This window comes from Dromiciops gliroides, chromosome 5, assembly GCF_019393635.1.
Source record: "Dromiciops gliroides isolate mDroGli1 chromosome 5, mDroGli1.pri, whole genome shotgun sequence".
Lineage (NCBI taxonomy): Eukaryota > Metazoa > Chordata > Mammalia > Microbiotheria > Microbiotheriidae > Dromiciops > Dromiciops gliroides.
The window spans coordinates 223,535,181-223,553,294 of NC_057865.1; the positions used below are offsets into that span (position 1 = coordinate 223,535,181).

Genomic DNA, 18,114 nt, shown 5'->3' on the forward strand with positions numbered 1-18,114 from the left:
AGTTGCATGCCCAATTCATTGATCTCCTCGTTCTCTTTTTTAATTCATGTAAGCAGTTAGAACTATAAAATGTCCCCTAAGCACTGCTTTGGCTGCATCCCATAGATTTTGGTATGTTGTCTCATTATTGTCATTCTCTTGGCTAAAGTTATTGATTGTTTCTATGATTTGTTGTTTGACCCATTCATTCTTTAGAATGAAACTATTTAGTTTCCAATTGATTTTTCATCTGCCTTTCCATGGCTCTTTATTACATGTAATTTTTATTGCATCATGATCTGAGAAGGATGAATTCATTATTTCTGCCTTTCTACATTTGACTATGATGTTTTTGTGCCCTAATACATGGTCAATTTTTGAAAATGTGTCATGTACTGCTGTGAAAAAGGTATATTCCTTTCTATCCCCATTCAGTTTTCTCCAGACATCTATCATGTCTAACTTTTCTAGTATTCTATTCACTTCTTTCACTTCTTTCTTATTTATTTTGTGGCTAGATTTATCTAATTCTGAGAGAGGAAGATTCAGTTCCCCCACGAGTATAGTGTTACTGTCTATTTCCTCTTGTAATTCATTTAACTTCTCCTCTAAGAATTTGGATGCTATACCACTTGGTGCATACATGTTTAATATTGATATTGCTTCATTATCTATAGTACCTTTAAGTAAGATGTAATTTCCTTCCTTATCTCTTTTAATTAGATCTATTTTTTCCTTTGCTTTGTCTGTGATAAGGATTTCTACCCCTGCTTTTTTGAGTTTAGCTGATGCATAATATATTCTGCTCCAGCCTTTTACCTTTACTCTGTGTGTAACTCTCTGCTTCAAATGTATTTCTTGTAAATAGCATATTGTAGAATTCTGGTTTTTAATCCACTCTGCAATTCACTTCTGTTTTATGGGAGAGTTCATCCCATTCACATTCACAGTTAAAATTATTAACTGTTTATTTCCCTCCATCTTCTTTTCCCCTTTGTACTCTTTCCCCCCCTCTTCTTTCCCCCTATTCCACTTGACCAGTGTTTTGCTTCTGACCACAGCCTCCCTCAATCTGTCCTCCCTTTTATCAGCTGCCCTTCTTTTACTTGCCCCTTTTCCCCCACTTGTGCCCCCCTTCTATCAATACCACCCCTTTTCTCCTTCCCCTTTTGTTTCCTTAAAGAGTAAGCTAAATTTCTTTATACAAATGGGAGTGTATTTTATTCCCTCCCTGAACCAAGTCTGATGAGAGTAAGGTTGCCACAATGCCCACCCCTCCCTTCTTTCCCTCTGTTGTAATGGGTTCTTTTTGTGCCTCCTCCTTTGATATAATTAACCCCATTCCACCTTTCCCTTCCTCTCCTCCCCCTAGTCTTCTTTTATTTTGTCCCTTAAGTTTCTTTATTATCATCACATCAAAGTTGATTTAATAACAGTACCTTTACAGAAATACAGATCCCAAGAGTTAAAAGTATTATCCTCCCTCATATGGACTCAAGCAGTTTAACATCATTGAACAACCCTTTTCTCCTCCTTGTTTACCTCTTTATATTTCTCTAGAGTCTTGTATTTTGAGATCAAATTTTCTGTTCATTTCTGGTCTTTTTCTCAGGAAGCCTTGGAAATATTCTAGTTCATTGAATGTCCATCTTTTCCTCTGAAAGAGAATGATCAGTTTTGCTGGGTAGTTGATCCTGGGTTGTAATCCAAGCTCCTTTGCCTTCCTGTATATCATATTCCAAGCCCTGCGATCCTTTAATGTTGAAGCTGCCAGGTCCTGTGTAATCCTGACTGTGGCTCCATGGTACTTAAATGGTTTCTTTCTGGCTGCTTGGAATATTTTCTCCTTCACCTGATAATTCTGGAGTTTGGCTACTATATTCCTTGAAGTATTCCTTTTGGGGTCTCTTTCAGGAGGTGTTCGGTGTATTCTTTCAATGATAATTTTATCCTCTGATTCTACAATTTCAAGGCAGTTCTCTATAATAATTTCCTGGAATATGCTGTCTAGACTCTTTTCTTGATCATGGCTTTCAGGTAGTCCAATAATTCTCAGATTATCTCTCCTGGACCTATTTTCCAGGTCAGTCGTTTTTCCAATGAGGTATTTGACATTTTCTTCTATTTTTTCAGTCTTTTGAGTCTGCTCGTCAGATTCTTGTTGTCTCATGGAGTTATACGCTTCCATCTGCTCAATTTTAATTTTTAAGGCCTTATTTTCCACAGTAAACTTTTGCACTTCTTTTTCTGTTTGGCTAATTTTTTTCTCTCATTTGGCCAATTGTATTTTTTAAGGAATTGTTTTCCTCAGTCATTTTTTTTTTGTGCTTCTTTTTGCAGTGTAACTCATGTCTCTTATTTCTTTTTCCATTTTTCTTCTACCTCTCTTATTTGATTTTTAAAAGCCTTTTTGAGCACTTCAAAGATGGCTTTTTGGTCTTGAGACAAGATCATCTTCCCTCTTGAGTCTTCACTTGTGGGTGTTTTGACTAACTCATCTGTGTTTGAATTTTGGTCTTCCCTTTCACCATAGAAGTTGTCAATGCTAAGGGTCCTTTTTTGTTTCTTGCTCATGTTGTAGGCTATTTTTAAACTTATCAAGTTGAAGTCTGCTCCTGGGGCACAGGGTTCACAGTTGCAAGTTTCTTACTTCTCTCAGCTGCCCCACTCTCAGCTGTGTCAAGTTACAACAGTGTTGAGCTGCCACTGAGTGGAACTTTGCTGAGGTAATCTGCCAGCTGAGATGAGTGGTGCTAAGCCACACTGAGCTGAGCTTTACTGAGGTGAGCCACCCTCCCCTTTTACCCCAGGTGAGACAGACCTTTTCTGAAGTCTTCTAAATTTTCTCATGTAGCAAGATTTTGTCTCTCTTTTTGTAGGTTCTGTAGTTCCAGAATCTGTTTAGAGGCTTGGTTTATTGTTGTTTTTGAGGGAAATACGAGAAAGCTCAGGAACATTCTTAGCTTCTCTCCACCATCTTGGCTCTGCACCCTCTAATGTAGTATTTAATTGGGGATTTTTAATTTGTTCTTTTACTAGTTTTTTAAGTTGCATGCCCAATTTATTGGTTTCCTCTTTCTCTTTTTTATTGATGTTAGCAGTTAGAGATATAAGAATTTCCCTAAGCACTGCTTTGGCTGCATCCCATAGATTTTGGTATGTTGTCTCATTATTGTCATTGTCTTGGATGAAGTTATTGAGTGTTTTTATGATTTGTTGTTTGACCCACTCATTCTTTAGAATGAAATGATTATGTTTCCAATTAAGTTTCAGTCTACCTTTCCATGGCTCTTTATTCAATGTAATTTTTATTGCATCATGATCTGAGAAGGATGCATTTATTATTTCTGCCTTTCTACATTTAACTATGAGGCTTTTGTGCCCTAATACATGGTCAGTTTTTTAAAATGTGGCATGTACTGCTGAGAAAAAGGTATATTCCTTTCTATACCCATTCACTTTTCTCCTGACATCTATCATATCTAACTTTTCTAAGATTCTATTCACCTCTTTCACTTCTTTCTTATTTATTTTGTGGCTAGATTTATCTAATTCTGAGAGGGGAAGATTCAGATCCCCCACTAGTATAGTTTTGCTATTTCCTCTTGTAACTCATTTAACTTCTCCTCTAAGAGTTTGGATGCTATACCACTTGACGCATGGATGTTTAGTATTGATATTTCTTCATTTTCTATACTACATTTTAGCAAGATGTAGTTTCCTTCCTTATCTCTTTTAATTAGATCTCTTTGTGCATTTGTTTTGTCTGAGATAAGGATTGCTACCCTTGCTTTTTTTGTTTGTTTGTTTGGTTTTTGTTGTTGTTATTGTTGGTTTTTTGGTGAAGCAATTGGGGTTAAGTGGCTTGCCCAGGGTCATACAACTAGTAAGTGTTAAGTGTCTGAGGTTGGATTTGAACTCAGGTCCTCCTGAATCCAGGTCTGGTGCTCTATCCACTGCACCACCTGGCTGCCCCTACCCCTGCTTCTTTTACTTCAGCTGGAGCATAATATATTCTGCTCCAACCTTTTACCTTTACTCTGTGTGTATCTCTATGCCTCAAATGTGTTTCTCGCAAACAACTTATTGTGGATTCTGGTTTTTAATCCACTCTGCTATTTGTTTCCATTGTATGGCAGAGTTCATTCCATTCACATTCACAGTTATTATTACTAGCTGTCTATTTCCCTAAATTCTATTTACCCTCTTTGTACTTTCCCCCACTTCTTTTATCCTATTCCTCCTCATCAATGTTTTGCTTCTTACCCCTGCCTCCCCCAGTGTGCCCTCCCTTTTATCAGGCCCCCTCCCTTTTCTTTACCCTTTTCTCCCCTTCTTCTGCCCTCGCTTCTCTTAGCCCCCCCTTTTCCCCTTTCTCTTTTACTTTCCTGAAGAATATGCTCAGTTTCTTTATCCAAATGAACCTATATGTTATTCCCTCTTTGAATCAAATCTAGTGAGAGTAAGGTTGAAACAATGTTTCCCCCTCCCTTATTTCCCTGTATGTAATAGTTTTTTTGGAGGTCTTCATATGATGTTCAAAATCTGTTTAGAGGCAGCTAGATAGTGTAGTGGATAAAGCACCAGCCCTGGATTCAGGAGGACCTGAGTTCAAATCCAGCCTCAGACACTTGACACTTGGTAACTGTGTGACGCTGGGAAAGGCACTTAACCTTCATTGCCCTGAAAAAAAAAAACAGAAACAAACTTAAAAAACAAACAACAACAACAACAAAACAGAATCTGTTTAGAGGCTTGATTTAATGTTGTTTTTAAGGGAAATTTGGGACAGCTCAGGCAGCTTACTGGCTTCTCTCCATTATCTGGCTCCACCTCCTCCTCCACTATGGGTCTTGAATTTCCTCACTTGAATGTGTCTTCTTAATATGTAACACTACCTTCTTCCTTCCTATATCTTCCTCATACCTATCTCATTTCTTAAATATAAAGTATATCCATTCAGAAAAAATATTTCAGCTATGGCTTTTGTCCAATCAAGTGTGAATGATACTTGTAGCATGAGGTGATATTCGCTTCCTTGTGTTAGAGCTTCTAGTTCCTTTTTCTTTGTTGCCTAGTATTTAGGCATTTGTGTAAAGAAATTTTATTACTCACTCTCCTCTTAGATTTTTGTCTCCTGTGAATTAATGGGTATTTCATCTGAAATTCTTCCTTCATTGTGGCTATTCTCTCTGTTATCTAGATTGGTCCATGTGAATAGCTATTTTGTTTTCTTCTTCCACATCATAATTTTTTGTTTAAACCCTTTTAAAAAAAAATACATTGGGGCAGCTAGGTGGTGCAGTGGATAAAGCACCGGCCTTGGATTCAGGAGGACCTGAGTTCAAATCCGGCTTCAGACACTTGACACTTACTAGCTGTGTGACCCTGGGCAAGTCACTTAACCCTCACTGCCCTGAAAAAAAAAATTTACATTTGCAAGTCCCTTGACAAATGCCTTTTTACCATTTTTTCCCCTCAGGCAATTGGGGTTAAGTTAGGTGTACAAGTGGTATTGTGGCTCTTACCTAAGACTTCAAAATCTTCAATATGATGTTTTGCAACATTTCTTTTGGCAGTATCATTAGTGTCCATCCCCAGAAATAAATAGTAATCTTCTGTATGAAGTGCTGCCTGATAAATCCAACTGCTAGTACCTTCCCTTTCAAAATAGTTCATATTTATTTTTTTTAATTTTTGTGGTTGTTAACTATATTTATTATATATACTATATGTATATTTTTGCTTTTCTTTCACTTCTCTATTAAAACATAAACTCATTCTGAAAAGACTGTTTCATTCTTTCTACTTATATTCCAAAACCAGTGCTTAGCACATAGTAAGCACTTCATAAGTATTAGCTGATTGATTGATTAATTAATAAGTATATTCTCTGTCATATCTCAAATATATACCTTGAGAGGACAATAGATTTCTTCTTCAGTGAATCTTCTATCAGATGAGTGCTGAACATATTGATTCTCCCACCTATTTTGTTGATCTTTTTGTTGTGTTTTGAAGAATACCTACTATTCCAAGGAAACATATAAAAGTTGTGACTCTTAAAAGAGCACTCAATCACAATTATTATTTTTAAAAGAGGATTGGAGACATCTGGCAGTGACTGTAACTCCATAATTACATTGGGATAGGTATACTGATGTGCAAAAAAAAATGAAGTGGAAGCTGAAAATCATTGCTAAGAACTAACAAACTATTGCAACAAAACAGCCTGATTTTTCCTCAGAAAATAAGCTAAATTCCTGGAAGAATTAAAGAAAGAGATAAGAATGATAGAGGAAAAAATGAGAAAAAAAATGATACTGATGCAATTACATTATGAAAAGAGAATTAACAACTTGGTACCAAAAAACCAAAATGCTAACAAACCTACCACCTTAAAAAAACAGAATTGCCCAATGGAAAAAAGAGAAACAAAATTCCATTGGAGAAAAGAACTCCTTAAGGGGCAGAAGAGTTCAAATAGAAAATGAGATGCAAAAAGTCCCTGAAGAATTTCTTAAAAAGCAAAATTGACCAAATGGAAAATAAGGTGCCAAAGGTTACTGAAGAAAATTCTTTAAAAATTAGCAACTGTGGGGGCAGCTAGGTGGCGCAGTGGATAAAGCACTGGCCCTGGATTCAGGAGGACCTGAGTTCAAAGCCAGCCTCAGACACTTGACACTTACTAGCTGTGTGACCCTGGGCAAGTCACTTAACCCTCATTGCCCTGCAAAAAAAAAAAAAGAAAGAAAAAAAAAGAAAAAATTAGCAACTGTGAGCCAATGATTCCTTAAGACATCAAGAAAATGTGAAATATCTCACAGCATAAATGATTGACCTGGAAAATAGATTGAGGAGAGATAATTTAAGAATTATAGGACTATCTGAAAGCTATGATAAAAAAGATTAGCCTAGACATTCTAATTCTAGAAATTATCAAGGAAAACTGCCCTGATATGTTAGATCCAAAGGGTAAAATGGAAACTGAAGTTTCAGTGATCACCTCCTGAAAGAGATCTCAAAATGAAAACTCCCAAGAATGTTATAGTCATATTCCAGAGCTTCCAGGTGAAGAAGAAAATGCAACTAGTGCAAGCAACTAGAAAGAACCCATTCAAATATCATGGAGCCATGGTAAGAATTACACAGGATTTAGCAGCTTCCACATTAAAATAATAGAGGGTTTAGAATATTATATTCCATGGCTGAACAAGTTGTGGTATATGAATGTAACTGAATACTATTGTGCTGTAAGAAATGATGAGCAGGCACATTTCAGAAAAACCTGGAAAGACTTAAGTAGACTGATGCTGAGCAGAACCAGGAGAACATTGTACAGAGTAACAGCAACATTGTGTGATGATCAACTGTGATAAACTTGGCTCTTCTCAGCAGTGCAATGATCCAAGACAATTCCAAAGAACTCATGATGGAAAATGTTCTCCACATCCAGAAAAAAGAATGGTGGATTCTAAATGCAGATTGAACCATACTGTTTCTACTTTTTGGTTGTTATTTTTCTTTTTTGACATTTTTCCCTTTTGTTCTGAATCTTCTTTCATAACATTACTAATGCAGAAATATGTTTGATGTGATTGTACATATATAACCTATATCAGATTGATTTCTGTCTTGGGGACAGTGGAGGGAAGGGAGGGAGGGAGAAAAATTTGGAATTAAAAATCTTACGTAAATAAATGTTGAAAACTATCTATATAACTGGAAAATAATAAAATACTTTTATGATTTTAAAAAAGAATATTATATTATGGAAGGCAAAGGATCAGAGCAGGATTATTTTGAGCAACATTCATAAAATATTCATTTAGTCTCTGTATGAATATCGCTAGGGATAGAAAGTTCACTCTTTTCTCATTATTCCCATTCCATTTTGAGATGACCAGATATGATGGTTGTAAGTTATATTTCTGAACTCTGATTTCTCTATATGCTTCAAAGGAATATTTTCCAGGGGTAAAGTCAAGAGAATGTCTCAGTATAAAAAAAAATCAGGACTACATTTGGATCAATATGTGGAAAATGGTTCCAGACTTACCCCTTCAACTGACTTGGAAAAGAGCTTCAGAAAATATTTGAGTGTATGCTTGTGTGAGAAGCAGAAAGGCGTTGGAGAAATATGAGTTGTCCCATGGCCAGCACTAACTTAGAACAGTCAACTTCTTAGCAAACCAGGTGGGATACATGAGTTAAATCTTCAGCAGTAAGCTATCAAGATTTGGGCAGCAAAGTATGTTTCTTATTTCTCATATTCATTTTTTTCATCATTTCATTCATTACATAGTAGAACTCTCTCTCAATTCCTTCTTACATGTGACCACAAATATTATCATGTCCTTTTCCCAGTTAGAAATTAAGTTAATTTCATTCATGGAAACCACTGAATAAGAATGAACAGTGCTTTCTTACTTGCCATTTTCTCCAGAACTACATATTTATGAACTCTTCCCTGTGTGTATTGGTGATAGGAATTATTATTCTTTGTCTTTTAATCCATAGGATCATATATTTTGAACTGGAAGTTCAATACCCTAATAATATATGTTGTGTCATTTGAAAATATATGGGGGTACCTGTCTCTGTTCTAGGTTTTAGGGAACTTAGCTGGGGTTTCAAATATATTGGTACTTATAAATTAGAAGCTACTACACCATCTTTGGCATTAAGCATTTGTTAAAGCACATTAAGTGTTAGTAAAGAGAGGGAAAACATTGCTCAGAATTAGAGTTCAGAAGCCCTACATACCTAGATAGAAAAGCGAGAGAGTGGGGGCCACATGGCTGTCTCCTCCAGCATCCCAGGCCCAGCATAAAATCCCAGGATGGGTAGAGGCTCAGTGAGAAGAGCAGGGGAGAGAAGAGACTGACACCCCCCCCTTGCCCCAAGGGCTTTTATCCTCTCTCCGGCAGATGTGGGTCACTGCACATTGATCCAAGTTAATTGGCCAGTCCATTGGTTGACATAACTTGGAGGGTTGACCAGGTGAGTTAACTTCCTTTAGTTAGTCAGGAAGGTCAATCTATATTTCTTTTGCAATTCTCCTGACACTGAGCTGGCCTTAAAAGAGGTCAGGCAAGGCTCCCTCAAGTGGGGGGGGGCTCTGGGACCCTCAAAACCCATTATTTTCTCACAATGTAAACCAGTTTTTAAGCCTGTCTTTTTGCATGGTGCTGCTTTGGTGTGTTTCTAGATTGGTGGAAATAATGATGACTCACTGTGAGCCTGCATAGGAGACAGAATTGCTGTGACAGCTTTGGAGAAGAGACACTTTCTTCATTGGTACTTTTTTTTTTTTTTTTGGTGAGGCAATTGGGGTTAAGTGACTTGCCCAAGGTCACACAGCCAGTAAGTGTTATGTGTCTGAGGCCGAATTTGAGCTCTGGTCCTCCTGACTCCAGGGCCAGTGCTCTATCCACTGTGCCACCTGTCTGCCCCTTCATTGGTGCTTTGAGAAAAAGATTTGTCCAGACTTTTCAACACCAACTCCAGGGAGGAGAAAGAGAAAAGTCCCTTGAAAAGACATGTCATTTTTATCCTTGTCCTTGGTTTACCTCCCAATGGTATTGTAAGGATACAATGAGAAAATATTTGTTAAGAAATTTATAAAGCTCTTTGGATGCCAATTTTTCACTTGGAAAGAATGTCAATGATACCTCCTTGACAGACTAATAGAATTTAGTTTTTCATATCAATTTGTCACTTTAGACGGTAAAGGAAGTTTTGTCCTGAAGGATATTCAGAGAAAGGTAACCAGAATGGTGATAAGCCTTCAAAATATGTTCAGATAAAATGACTTAGAGGAGACATGACAACTATCCGTAAATATTTGAAGCACTTTTATATAGAATAAAGACTTATCCTGCTTTATCCCTAGAATGAACAAATTAGGAGTAGTAGAATAGAATGACTTGGGTATGGGAAATGCACCAACACTGGATGCTTTCAAGCAGAGGATAGATTGTAACATGTTGGTTATGTCTCAGATAAGTTTAGATGACCTTTGAAGTCCTTTCTAAGTCTATGTGCTACGGAAGAGAGGAGTTTAAATTGGAAAGGAATACTGAGTGGAGTGCAAACATAGCACTATCAATCAATTAATCAAGAAACATTTATTTAGTGTTTTATTTCAGCTATATTAGGATTTATATAGACTTTTCATTTTCTCTAGCCTGAGATTTTTTCCTATTATTTCTGTGAGGAAATGTCTTCTAAATTCAATACAGATAACTTTTTAGAACATTTTTCCATTATGCTAAATGTTTTCAAAAAGCATTATTTGAAATTATTTTGTAACTTTCACTTTTCTATAAGCAGAATATATGCATTGGACTTCATTAAGATACCTTGCAAGAGTGGTGAAAATCCTAGTTTTTAAGAGTTATTGAAAAAAAATAGTTATTGAATCTGCTGCAAACCAAAATTTATAAAAGAATACAATTGGTATTTATTTTAGTTCTAGCTCATAGTATGCCTGAAACACTCAACCATGTAAATTAAATCCAACTCCTCCCTTCCCAAGTAATAGCTTACCTAGTTTACAGCTTACCTGGATATACTTGTCTTAATTTATTTTGTGTAAAAGTTTTGCAATTTATTGCAGTCACAATAAGAACTATATATGTTCCCTAATGCTGTGTGCGCGTATACACATATACTTTTTAGGGAAGAACAATAGCCTTTGAGATACAAACACTTAAACTATCTTCAAAGTAAGGCTAAAAAATCAGCTGATCTTTCACTATTCTACAGGACTATTATGATTTCCTTTTTTTTTTTTTTGTGGGTCAATGAGGGTTAAGTGACTTGCCCAGGGTCACACAGTTAGTAAGTATCAAGTGTTTGAGGCCAGATTTTAAGTCAGGTACTCCTGAATCCAGGTTCAGTGCTTTATCCACTGCATCACCTACCTACCCCCTATGATTTCCAACATGGAGTCAAACAAGGGACAGAATGATGGAATTAGAAAAATTCACAGCTGCTCCTAAATTTTGTCATATAGTTTCATTTCATCACTTTAGGTAAATCCAAGAATGTTAGATGCATATTTATCCAAATATTACCAAAATACATTCCAAAAGATCATGTAAGAAGTATCAGATTTATTTCTCTTCCCATTAATGAATTTGAATAAATATTATAACTTAATACATGTTAAAATAATATGCAAGCATCACCAGGAAAAGGTGTTCCTTCCTTCCTTCTTTCTTTTCTTCTTTCCTTCCTTCTTTCCTGTCCTGCTCTTCCCTATTCCTCGTACAGTGGCTTGAAAATACATGTTGAATAAGAAGGCTACAGTGAGGGTCAAGAATAATGAAAGAGCAAATGATTGCTACTGTAATCCAATCTTATTATTTCTATTTCATAACATAAGAGATAATGCCATTTTAAAATCTGCAACTTGCAGGAAAGACCATTAAAAAAGCAATGCAAGAACGGTCATGTACAAGGCTTAAACAAGTGTGTAAGAAGCATCTGTGCAAAACATGAGGAAAGGATTTTAAAATAAGAATTGTATCTGAGATTTCTCCTCGTTCACAATCTAATGACAGAAAGATCCAATATAGAAAATAGGAAATGAGATGCAGGGAGACAAAAGGGCATTCCAATATCTCCCCATGGTGTAAAATAGTAGAGTTCTCTCCTGGATGTGGCCTGTCTCCAGTGATTTCAGTTCACAATCTCCCTTGAGTTCAGAAAAAATATTATTCAAAGAATATGGGAGAGAACCCACATTGGAAAGCTAGCTTCTTGATTAATCACCCTGACTGATATTTTCATGCTTTTATAAGGTCTTTCTCAGTTGTTTCTGTGATTTCTGTCCTTTAACATTTCTAATCGAAATATATTAATAATAATAATAATAATAATAGGAGCATAACCTAAAGTGTATGTCTCTCTTTGACACACTTTGCTAATTTTCTGAATGAATTCTTCAGAGCCCTTAGCAAATAGAATAGATTAAAATGAAATTTCCAAAAACGTGACTTGTTCATTTCTCCCAAAATGGAAGCAATTTACATTCTATTTCTTTAGAGAAATTTTCTTTTAGAAATACACCTAGAAATTCATAGACTATAACTCGTAGTTTTAGTGAGTAAAATTTAATAGAATTTGAAATCTAGAATAGTCTTTAGAAAGATCACAGCAAAATGGACTTGAAATACTTCTTTGTTTCTCAAGGGATGGAGATAAGAGAGAGAATTCTTTATTTGATGTTAAAATGTCTATGTATACAATTGACCCCTCGGGGAAAGATGACAAAGAACTAAGTTAAGTGATGGTAAAAAAAAAAAAAAAGAAAAAAATGCCTGCTCTTACTATGGAGTATTGGATTTTATCTCAGTTTTAAAGTAAATCATACAGGATATTCAGGATTCAACTTTTGACTGAAATCATCATAAGCTATCAAAAAGTGAGTAATATTTGCCAGTGATAATTGCTATTGCACTTTTATTTGTTTGATGTTTCATTAACTTTTTAAAAAATTACTGTCTTTTCTTAATGTATCTGATTCATGGATTTTCAGACCCATCCTTTTTCAAACTCGCATATTAAGTACAATGTGAGAAACAACTGTAAGACCATAGCTATTATTCTGATTCTCGAGCTTCACTACCCTTTGAGAGGATATGTGGTTATTTGTGATGTGGTCCTGCATTATCTGAGACTTTCAACCAATTAGGTGATTAGGAAAGATTATGTTGCAGTTCCTTTCTTAAGTGATTCTATCTGTAAAGCCTAAAGAATGGTTAATACTGCTGATTTGGGGAAGAGAGGGATATTTCTCTAGATTTAGCTGAAGTTCTCTTCTAGATTTTTTTGAGAAAGAAAATTTTAAATCAACCAAATTAAAATCATTAATATAAAAAAACTAATCAGGGCCAGAAAATTAATTTTAGTTAGAACAATACCTGGAGTTATCATTGACTAAAACACAGGAACAAATGGAGTCTTGCATTTTTAAGAGACATTATGAGAAAAAGAGGAATAATGTTTGCCAAAAGAAGAAGAAGTAAATAGTAGGGGGAAGGAAACCTGATGCCCATGTGGCCATCTTTAGTTTCTATCATCATTTATTGAGTTATTCAAGGAAAGTACCAGTCATATTCACATAAGAAATTCTTTTTATTTTTTTTTTTTTGGTGAGGCAATTGGAGTTGTGACTTGCCCAGGGTCACACAGCCAGTAAGTGTTAAATGTCTGAGTCCAGATTTGAACTCAGGTCCTCCTGAATCCAGGGCTGGTGCTCTATGCACTGCACCATCTAGCTGCCCCCACACAAGAAATTCTTGAGCAACATTGGGAAACAGGATTCAGGATAATTAAGGTTTGACCAATGGTTAATTTGGGTACCTGTAAATGAGAGTACTACATTTTAAGCATAAATGTTATCTATCTTGAAGTTAAATATTAAAATTAAAAAAAAACTGGTTGGTATTGGTACTGTTCATAGTTAAAATATTATTAGAATTAAAATAACAAGTTGTATTCTGCAACATTAGTATTAATATAAGTACCAATACATTTAGACAGACATTCCTTTCACATAGGTGAAGAATAGTTCTCCAATAACAAATACACATTTCATTCAAGTGCAATATTTAACTTGGTTTCAGCTTTTCAACTAATTACAAATCAAGGAGCATTCACAGTCTGAAGGAGAAATATAACATTGTTAATGTTCCATTTCAAATAAAGAGTGTAAGGTTGAAGTGAAGGTATATGTGCTTACAAAAATTATGGGAATTAGAGATTTTTTTTTTCACTTTTGCAGTTTATTTGAGAAAGTAGAGGAATTTTCAAGCCCCAGCTTTAAATGTTAAATCAACAGTCTGGCAAATCTTCAAGAATTGTTTCTCACTTCACCATCATGATCTTTTATAATTTGTATATGATTTTTTCTGTGACTTGGCCAAATGAAATTGGTAAATTTCAAGATAAGCATTGTTCTCTTTATATTTATAGATATAAAGTACAATAGATTCTTATTACAGTTTATATAGGAAAATTTTTTCACTTATAAAAATAATCACAGATATATTTGCATGTATATTTTTGTACATATGTATATATGTGTGTATCTGTATATATACACATGTATATATATTAATAAATATTCAATATAAACTTATTCATAAATTTATGAAAATATATGACCTTTGAGTCCTGGGCTCTTTTTAACCCTAGCTTTGTGATCCTTACCATTTTACTTAACTCTGCAAGCCTCAGTTTCCTCACCAGAAAAATGAGGCTAATGACATTTGGACTACCCAACTTAAGGGGCAGCTAGGTGGCCCAGTAGATAAAGCATTGACCCTGGAGTTAAGGACTTGAGTTCAAATCTCACCTCAGATACTTACTACTTGTGTGTCCCTAGGGAAGGCACTTAACCACAATTGCCTTAAACATCTGTGGCCATCTCCAGTCATCTTGTGATATATCTATATCTATCTATCTCTATCTCTATCTCTATCTCTCTATCTATCTATCTATCATCTATCTATTTATCTGTTTATCTATCTATCTAAATATCCTGCCACTGGACCCAGATGGCTCTGGAGGAGAGAGTGAGGTTAGTGACCTTGCACAGCCCTCCTTCAATCAAATTGAATTCAGTGCAAGTCATGACATCCCCTCTTGATATTATGGTTCTCTTCCAGAATGAAGGACAAATAGGGGCAGCTAGGTGGCAGAGTGGATAAAGCATTGGCCCTGTATTCAAGAGGACTTGAGTTGAAATCCAGCCTCAGACACATGACACTGACTAGCTGTGTGACCCTGGGCAAGTCACTTAACCTTCATTGCCTCAACAAAAAAAGAAGAAGAAAAAAACCAACAACAACTCAACTCAAAAAGTTGTTATAGAAAAAGTCTTTGCACTTTACATTGACACAATGTAAAAAAGATGAAGAAAACCTTGAATTAGACAAGTGGGAATTCTGGGAACAATCCTTATAAAAGAAAAATTTAATGGGGATTAAGTTAAAGTTTTATACTTGAGAAGGGAATAAACATTGCCTACTCTATGTTATGCTGAGCACTTTTCAAAATTCAACTCCAGAAGTTCAAAATAGAGAATGTGTGACAGACAAGTGTTTTTCTGAAAATAATGGTGGTGTGGTGGCTATGGGATAGAGAACTGCAAACTCACCTTGTGATAATACTGGGATATGGCAGCCAAGAAAAGTTCATATTGGTTTGGGTTTTATTAAGAGTGGCATATAATCCAGGACTAGGGAGATTGTAAAGCAACTGTACTCTGTGCTGTTTAGATCACATTTGGATTATTGTGTTTAGTTCTGGGTGCCCCACTTTAACATTCACCAACTGGTGACTGAGTCGCATACCCAGAGGAGTGTGATCAGGATGGTGAAGGGCTTCAAAGTCATGCCATATGAATATTGGTTGAAGGAAATGGGTGCATTTAGTGTCAATAACAGCAGACTTAGAGCAGAGTGGGGGGAAGATCGTAATCTTCAAGTATTTGAGGAACTGTCACATGGACAGTTCCTCATGTGGTCCCGCTTCTAACTCAAAGAATTTTTTTTAAATTCTGTGTTGTTATAAGTGATTGTGTTGTTACTAAAGCTTTCTTTTCCATTGTTCCTCATTCTGCCTTCTTATTTTCACCAGTAGGTTTTGTACTTGGAGGATGAAAAAAAACCACACAGTGATCACAGAGTTCATCCTCCTGGGACTTTCAGATGACCCCAAACTGCAGGTTGTGATTTTTCTCTTTCTGTTTATCACCTACATCTTAAGTATTACTGGGAACCTGACCATCATCACCCTCACGCTGCTGGATTCCCACCTGCAGACACCCATGTATTTTTTCCTCCGGAATTTTGCCTTCTTAGAAGTCTCATTCACTACTGTTTGCATTCCTCGATTCCTGAGCACCATTGTTACTAAAAACAAAACTATTTCCTTTGACAATTGTGCAGCCCAGTTATTCTTTTTCATTTTTATGGGGGTAACTGAATTTTACCTACTTACAGCCATGTCCTATGATCGCTATGTTGCTATCTGCAAGCCCCTACATTATACGACCATCATGAGCAACAAAGTCTGTATCTTGCTTGTTCTCTGTTCTTGGTTAGGAGGATTCCTGACCATTTTCCCACCACTTATGCTTCTTCTGCAGCTTGATTATTGTGACTCGAATATCATTGATCACTTTTCCTGTGATTTTTTCCCTCTCTTACAGCTCTCTTGCTCAGACACACAGTTCTTAGAAGTGGTTGCTTTTTATTTTGCTTTGGTGACTCTGCTATTTACTTTGGCACTAGTGATTCTGTCCTATATGTATATCATTAGGACCATTTTGAGAATCCCATCTGCTAGCCAGAGGAAAAAAGCCTTTTCCACTTGTTCCTCTCACATGATTGTCATTTCTATCTCCTATGGGAGCTGCATTTTTATGTATGTGAACCCCTCAGCAAAAGAAAGAGCATCACTGACCAAAGGGGTAGCTATTCTCAATACTTCAGTTGCTCCCATGCTGAACCCTTTCATTTATACCCTAAGGAACCAGCAAGTTAAACAAGCCTTCAAGGATGTTGTTCAAAGAGTAGTGCTTTTCTCAAGAAGGTAAAATACAGTTAGGTGGTGCAGTGGATACAGCACTGGCCCTGAAGTTGGGAGGATCTCAGTTAAAATCTCACCTAACACTTAATAGCTGTGTGACCTTTGGCAAGTCACTTAACCTCAATTGACTTAAAATATCCAGGGCCATCTCTAGTCTTCCTGATACATATCTTGCCACTGGACCCAGGTGGCTTTGGAGGAGGTTTTGCACACCCCTCCCTCACTTAAATCCTATTCACTGCAAATCATAACATCACTCTTATGGCATGTTCTTCTTTGAGAACAAAAGGACAAACAAAACCAAAATGCTGAAATGTCATCAGGAAGTACCCTCATGTGAATCATCTCTTGCAGAGCGATATTTTCCCTCATTACAGTTGATTTAATATTTTCCATTTTCTTCCTCACATTTCCACTACTACGTATTTTCCCATTCTGTATTCCATGAAAAAAACTGTTCATAGCAACAATGAAAGCTCACTCCCCAAATCTCACTTATCTGTCTCATGGAGGTTGAAGTGAAATTAGGGTTTGAACTTTGTCCACACATGAAAATCATAGCCTTTGATTGAAGATTCTATGTGAAGTTTACTCAACTATGTTTTATTTTTTTTGGTTGGTTGGTTTTTTTAGTGAGGCAATTGGGGTTAAGTGACTTGCCCAGGGTCACATAGCTAGTAAATGTTAAGTTTCTGAGGCCGGATTTGAACTCAGGTACTCCTGACTCCAGGGCGGGTGCTCTATCCACTGTGCCACCTAGCTGCCCCCATGCTATGTATTTTAATGTATGGATTCATGTATAAATTACTTTTTCATCAAAATGAAAAAGAAATACTTTGGTGTTCCTGTTGAAGAGTAGCAATAATAGTAATAATGATAAATATCACATATGATACTTTAAAATAGGGAAAGCAATTTTATATGCATTTGTTTAGTTAATCCTCACCACCACCCTGGAAGAGAGGGGCTAAAAAATCTTCATTTTACAGATGAAGACACTGAGTCTGTCCAAAGTCAGAAAACTAATTAGTGTGTGAGGCAAGGATTCAAACTTCTTTCTGACTCTAAATACCGTGCTCTATCCATTGCCTCTCCTAACTTTCTACTTTCTTTCATTTTAGAAACATTAGGCTATAAACTACTTGAGAACAGGATCTGACTCTCTCCCCCTTTAGGATTTAGCATAATGCCTTACTGGTTTGTAAACAATTAATAAACATCATTATTTATAATTCTAAGCAATTAATAATGAATATTTTCCATATATCCATTTCCTCATTTCCAATTATTTAGTCTCTACCCTAGTTCAGATTTCCTTATTTCTTACTTGGACTATTGTAATACCTTTTTGTTTTTGTTTTTTTGCGGGACAATGAGGGTTAAGTGACTTGCCCAGGGTCACACAGGTAGTAAGTGTCAAGTGTCTGAGGCCAGATTTGAACTCAGGTCCTCCTGAATTCAGGGCTGGTGCTTTATCCACTGTGCCACCTAGCTGCCCCCTGTAATAACTTCTTAAATGGTTTCCCT

General features: G+C 36.1%; 1 pseudogene; it reads left to right on the forward strand.

Moving 5' to 3' along the window:
- Window positions 1–14,661: 14,661 nt before the first annotated feature.
- LOC122728576 lies at window positions 14,662–16,594 on the forward strand (annotated as a pseudogene).
- Window positions 16,595–18,114: the final 1,520 nt, after the last annotated feature.